The 7,500-nt window shown below is 45.0% G+C and overlaps 1 pseudogene; it reads left to right on the forward strand.

The window, feature by feature from the left end:
* Positions 1-7,500, forward strand: part of LOC135258196 (SLIT and NTRK-like protein 3) — a 90,696-nt pseudogene that overhangs the window by 43,116 nt on the left and 40,080 nt on the right.

Genomic DNA, 7,500 nt, shown 5'->3' on the forward strand with positions numbered 1-7,500 from the left:
ACAAACACTTCACACATCCAAGACTTTAGGGAGACACACATTTTCAGCATCGCCGGGAATATGACACCCAACCCAAAACAAAACAAAACAAAAGTAAAATGAACTCAAAATAAAAGTTAAAACATAAAGCGTGTTTTGAAGGTTAATAGAGAAAGCAAATCAAACAAAGAGCTTCAAACTCCGGTGCATTTTCAAAGCCGCCTCAAATCAAAAAATGATAAAACTGCCATTCAGGGGGCGGGGGGCCGGGGGGGTTGGGGGTGGGAGGGGGATGTACGAACTGTTCGGCAGGACACAACCTCAGAAATGAAAACACGGGGAGTCGGGGCATCCGGAGTCAATTAGAAGCGACGAGAATTAAACGCTTGTGATTTTTTTGTGTTTTTTTCGTACGGCGTTCGATAGATACTCAGCTCTCCGGCGTAAAAAAAAAACGGATCCGTGGCGCTCGCGCGACACGTTGCTTCGCGCCACCACGCCGTCGTTTTGCAGATGAGATATCGAGCGGGAACCGCCGCAGGTCAGGCTGCACTTTCATCGCCTCTGGCCTGTCGACTCCTCTCTGCGTGCTGTGTCCAAAATGGAATACACTGTGGGTGTAGGGGGGTGGTTGGGGGGGTTTGGGGAGGGTGGTGGCGTAGGGGCGAGTGGGGTGTGGTGTGGTGGAAGATTTATCTAAATTAGCGTATTCGATGGGGCTGGAAAAAAAATAGCCATTTTGTGATGGGAGCGAGGGAAAAGGATCCATTTTCTTTTTACGAATTCCTCGAGGTACAGGGTACGCGCGGCCACAGAAATGAGTGAATGCAAAATGGAGCAGGCGAAGAACTTTCACTGAATTTAAATCCTGTCCATTACGTTACACTACAGTACAATAATTTACATTACATTACAATACCATACATTACATTACATTTCAATACCATACATTACATTACTGTACATTGCATTACGTTCATTTAGCATCACTCAGAGCAGATATCTTCTGCAGAGCTTAGCCCAGAGGCCAGGGAATTTACAGATTAAATCAAGAAAAGCACTGATGCAAATTAACTGCACTTAGCAAGAAGCAAAATATATAAATAGATTCTGACAGGAGTATCCGGCCCAGGGACGTGTGATGTGGGTCGGCCTCCCCTTCAGAATATCCAGAAGTTTAATAAATAGTGTATTAAACTTTACTTTCACAATGCATTTTCTGCACTGTTCAAACTGTTTGCTTTTGGTGGGAGTGGCCAATGGAAAGCCACGTCCCCCTAAAGGCAGAGTGACAGTTGCCATGGTATTTTTTTCTCAGTGGTGTATGTATGGTTAGACTTTGAGCTGGTCAAAGTCAGCACTCAGAAGCAAAAACAGGAGCTGTCAGTCAGCATGGACAACTTTTTATTATAAGTTACATTTACCTGTGCAGTGTACACATCTGTAATAACCATGTAATTACACAGTTATTATGCTGTCGTTATATATTAGTAAAGCAAAGATTTACCTGCCTGTTCATTAAATAAACACAGACACACACACGTACACACACACACACACACACACACACCCATCCTCACGGCCACAAACACATGCACACAGTTGCAATTCCAAATTGGCATTTTCATCCTACAGTGCCCTCTCTGTGTTATTAACATATTTTAATATTAATTTAGATGTGGACTGGGGGGGTGCCTCCCCAACAGAACGATGTCAAAGTGCGCATGAAAAGTATGAAATGATGAATCTTGCCACGAGCGTCAAGAAACCTGGTTCTGGGGCCTGACAAGTCCACGAGGACGACGAGAAAACATTTAAGTTCAGTTCAATTAAAAGGCGAGAAAAAACAAACAAGGAAAAAATGAGAGAGAAGGTCAGAGTTGGGCTGGCTAATGACTTCTCCTCATCCTTAAGCCCAGTTATAGACTTATGGACTTTCTCTTAATAGGAATGGATCTGTGCCAGACGGAGGGAAGAGAGAAGTACCCCAGGGGTATGCTGGGAGTTTCTCGCACAGCCGCAGCGAGGGCTCCATCTGTGTCACACACCTTTATTTGCGCTAAATTATTATTTGCCCACAATTTAGCTTAAATTGGTTTTTAAAAATGTGACGGTTTTTTTTTTCCCCCCCGAGTGCCTTTTTCATTTGTTTGATTTAACCTTAGCGGTGCGTACGCTGGTGCCGAAGGATTAACCTCATTAAGTTCGAGTGGCCGTGATGAAAAACAGTGTACGTTTTTTTTTTATAGCAGAAGATATGCAGATTTCAAGTGGCAGCACACAATATAGGCCACGTGAACCAAAAAAATGGCATTTAATTAATTCAAAATAGTGCAGTGAAGCCCAACCCAAGAGATCATTTTTTTAGACAAAATATGTATTTGGTGGGTTCTGGGAAGCAGAGTATTTTTTGGTGCTGGAATGGCCTCTGCTTAAGCTTTTATGAACAGCACAATCAAACCTGGCTATCCCACTGCAAGCGAGAGATAAAGAGATGGTGGCAGACCAGCATAAACGCTCACAGAAAGATTAACATAGCCCACCAGTTCAGCCAGGGGAGGCCACAACACATCCGTATGTGTGTGTGAGTGTGTGTGTGTGTGTGTGTATGTGTGCGTGCGCGTGCGCGTGTGCGTGTGTGTGCGCGTGCATGCATATGTGTGTGTGTGTGTGTGTGTGCATGTGTATGTGTGTATATATATATATATATATATATATGGAGAGAGAGAGACAGAGGGAGATGAAAAGGGAGAGAGGCAGAGAGAGGGAGAGACAGAGAGATGGAGAGAGAGAGAGAGAGAGACAAAGAGAGGGAGAGGTAAGTTTAATCTCAAACAGAGTGATGGATATGGTGGGGGGGGGGGGGAGTGCAGAAGTGCAGAGAGAAAGAGAGATACTGAAGAGATGAAACGACGACGCTGAAAGGGTATAAAATGACCGGTGAAGTGAGAGAGACCCTCCCTATCGGCAGGGAGAGAGAGAGACCCCCTCCCTATCGGGAGCAGGGAGAAGAGACCCTCCTTCGCGGCGAGAAGATCTATCAGCGGAGCTCCCTTTCGCGGAGAAGAATACCCCCCATTCGCAAAGTTATTCATGGCGGAGAGGAACCCCATTTATCGATCTCCGCATGTCCGCAGGACGCGGGGCAGGATGTGGCTGTCAGCGCAACTTCCTGCCCAAACACTGATAACTCGCCGCTGTCGAGTCGTTCAGCGGGGTGGGGGGGGGAAGGGGAGGAGCTGTCAATCAGCACGGACAAGTTTTTATTACAAGTTGCATTTATCTGAGCGGTGTCCACATCTATTGTACAGTGCAATTACATAGTTATCAGCCTGTCATTGCACATGAGCAAAGCAAACGTTTGCCTACCTTTTCAGCGAAGAGTACTGTAAGCGAACGTCCGAACATTCCTCTGAATTCACAAACTCTCGGGAGTTGAGTATGTGTACATTCTGGTAGAGTTTACGTTCTCGCACGCGTCGTTCTTGCGCACGAGAGGCAAAACAAATATCGAATTTTAACGCCGTGCATCTTCCGCAAGGGAGGAGGGGCCAAAAGAGGACCGATCCGTTTCTGGCCAGCTTCTGCTCTTAACGTACAATTATTAACACGAGTGTTCATTTCATCTATCAGAAATATATATTTTTTTCATACGCTACAATTGCAGCATGTGCGCATGTACACTTGGTGAAAAAAGGTCACTGTGGTATTAGACGCGGAAGAGCCAGGAAAGCTGCATACAGCTATTCAGGGAACGAAGCCAGCGTAATCTTTCAGAGAAAAAACCACTGGTATTTTTGGGATTGGCAATCCAGGAGAAGCGGGGCTCAGCCCCCCCCCCCGCCCCCCCCCCCCCCCGGTTCTACAGCGTCCTTGCTGTGTGTCAATAAAGCACAAGGCCTTTGTGGATGTTGTTAGCGGTCCGCCTTCAGACTCGGGATTAGGGTGAGTTCGCCTCTCATGTGTGCCGTCTCGGTTTTGTTCTAAATCAAGACCGGGTTCGGAGAAACGAATAGGTTTTTTTTATCTGAATCAAGAGGTCACAAACACACATCTCATCCCTGGCGATTTAGAATCGTGTGAGCTTCTGTTGTTATTAATTTTTCTTTCGAGACTGAATTGAAACCGGAGGGAAATTACAGAGAAAGCCATCTTCCAACTTTGCTTGCTTTTTTTTCCTTAACTGTTTCATTTTTTTTCCTTACAGTATTACCCGGTGTTGAACCATGGCTTCCATCACACTTCCCGGCTATATAAGAACACAAGGTCAGTGACACTATTCATCTTTTCATATATATTTCAAAAGCCGCAAGAGAACAGACTCTCATCAAAAACACAAGCCTCCAACGAATGTGTGTTTCCTTTAAGGAGGAATAAGTCACGGCACACACACACACACACACACACACACACACACTCTCATACACACACACACACTCGCGCGCACACACACACACACACACACTCTAGCACGCACACACATACACACACACGCACACACACACACACTGCGCACGCACACACTCACACACACACACGCCACACACACACACGCACACGCACACACACCACACACACACACACACAAACACGCACTCTCACACACACACACACACACGCGCACACACACACACACACACACACGCACACGCACACCCTTATTCCATTACACGAGAGCACTGGGGTTTGATTAACCAGAGGGGGGCGAGGGGAGCGACCACTTAGTACTGAGGTCTGCGTGCCAGTTCAGATTTAATACACACTTACGCTTCCTGCTCTGTACTGCTTCAGGTTGTCTGAGGGGGATGGGGGTTTACACTGAGCTTCCGGAATGTTCCATGAAAATGAAATTCGTCACTGGGCCTACATCAGTAGAGACAGACAAATTGTATTCGCTTGCTGCCACATCACTCACCATAATGACTGGGAAACCTGTATTTTTTTTGTTTTGTTTTATTATAAATAGAAATGCAGAAATGTTGTATTATAATTGTATAAGTCAACATGAGCGCATGTAAAATTGCGTTATGCTGTAAAATGTGCGCCATAATTACGTTGTGTTCTGTAGCATTACTATGGTAAGTTGTTTCGCCCAGGTAGCCTTCTAGCGTTATGCATACCTTAGCTGAGTAAACAGAGCTAGTTCATTAAGACATGACAAATGTTAACCTGCTTGAAGAAGAAGTGAAACGAACACTAACTTGGCGTGTGCCGTTTGCCAGTTTGCTACACGTTGCTTGTTTAGGCACACCTGTAAAAAAAACGAAGTAATGCCGTGTGAGCCCCAATGCGTTTGGACTGTTTGACTCTGATTGGTTGTTGCCATGACGCTGCAGTTCCATGGAGTATTGGTAAACGTTCATTTTCACCTGCCGAAGGAAGTGCATCGATTTTCACACCTGGAAGATTTATGCGTGTTTTTTTTTTTTTTTTTTACTTCTCTCAGTTTTCTACAAATATATTATTTTGGCCAGATGGTACAGTGCTGTTACGATGATTGCTTTACTCCGACACAAGAAAGCTATGTAGCGCTAACTATAACTATCTGTTTATTTACCTATTGCTGACAAAGCCAGAAATAATTAACAAATATATTAACAAATGTAACTTCATAGTTTTATCAGCATATTTAGACAAAAAAAAAAAAACATGAACAAATATCAGGATAGAAAATGACACCGCAAATAAATACGATAGTTGGCTTGCTAAGTAGTTGACAGGTCTTAGATAATATCATGAACCAGTAGTAAAAGGAAGCTGGCATGTCTAGAGAACATTATATAGCATTAAAACATAAACTCCCATAAAACTTCAAATGACAACTTTTTGCATTAATCAGTCCACATAGTCCACTATAAGTCTGTGTGAAAATAGCTTATTTGCATTCTTAATTTTTGTTACCCATATTAGCAGTTTGCATATGAAAAAACTGAAAATCATGTTTCATAGTAATTCTGCAGCACATTGGGTGACTAAGTTAGAATTGCACAAACATGCGCTACCAGCAAAACACAAGACACACACACACACACATGCCAGCATACACACACAGCTCCAACATCACACACACACACACACACACACACAAAACAGACACACACACGCCCACGCATGCACACACAAGCTCTCAGACATTGCACACACACACATGCACACATACAGACGCACACACACACACACACGCACACGCATGCACACACAAGCTCTCAAACATTGCACAGGATCACTCCTTTGAGAAAAAACTGCGGATGCAATATAATGCAATATAATTGGCTGGTGTTGCGCACCTCCCTTGCCTCTTAAACAGTATAAACTCATTCCTAAGACCCCGATGAAGGATCCATCTGGCTCCCATGAGTGAATTTTGAAAGTGGTAAGAGTGAAGTGAGTGTTTATTTTATTTTACCTTTATCTAACCTGGTAGGTAGCCCAGTTGAGATTTAATTTCTCTTTCACCGTGACAACCCGGGGAATCAAAGTGGGTTGTGGGTATCCGAGGGGATTGTGTGCAGCCAATCAGATGCCGGGGAGTTGATTAGGTGCCCCAGTGCTGAGATTCGGTTTTGTGGGAATTTGACCTGGAAGCAATAGCAATTTATTCTTTCCGAAAGTGTCATGGGATCTTTAATGGCTGCAGTGAGTTGGGAGCTTGGTGATACTTCTCAAACCGATGGACAGTTTAAATAGTTAATACTGGAGTATTATGAATCAGAGTCAGGGCTGAACTTTCATATTAAATGTGAAAAATATAGAAGGGCTGAGGGTTAATTGATGTTACCCCCAAAGTAACAGGAAGCCATACAAGTGTGTGACGCTGGCAATCCACCCCCGACTGAGAGACACACGAACAGCTGACTGGGTAAAAAATAATTAGCAGAGGATTTAAAAATTTATGTCGTTTTGTTATGCATTCAATTTAAGGGATGTTGAGGCGTTTTTGCTTGTTTTGATGCACCTTTTATCTGCGCGCACACGTTAGCGACAGAACTGCGTACCTGCGGTGCTGATAACGGGAACCGCACGGAAAATTAAAACGGTTTCGGTGAAGTCAGTGGGTGAGTGAGTGAGCAAGCAAATAAGAGAGAGAGAGAGAGCGAGTGAGAGAGAGAGACCGAGACAGAGAGAGAGAGAGAGAGAGAGAGAGAAATGGGCGCAGAGCGAGAGTTCAGTAAGCAGAGACACTGCGTGATCTCGATCTGGTGACCGAAAGCTCGGCTCAGGCCAGCCCAGGGGCATTGTGGGAAGGCAGGCCGCGAGAGCAGGAGGTGTGTGTGGGCGGGTCACCTCTGTTGTTTGTACCCCCCGATCGCCGACCAATCAGAAGTCCGATACGTAGTTACGTGCTGTTCGAATGGTCAAATCAACAGACAGCGTTCTGAGTACACCACTAGACCCACTCGTGCCATGTCAGCACGAGAGAGTGTTAGAGTGTGAGTCTGATTACATCACCAACCCCCTGCCCGACTCCACCCCCCCCCTCGAAGGTTGGCCGCTCGCCCCGACCCCCTTCTCAGTCATGAA

This window comes from Anguilla rostrata, chromosome 6, assembly GCF_018555375.3.
Source record: "Anguilla rostrata isolate EN2019 chromosome 6, ASM1855537v3, whole genome shotgun sequence".
Lineage (NCBI taxonomy): Eukaryota > Metazoa > Chordata > Actinopteri > Anguilliformes > Anguillidae > Anguilla > Anguilla rostrata.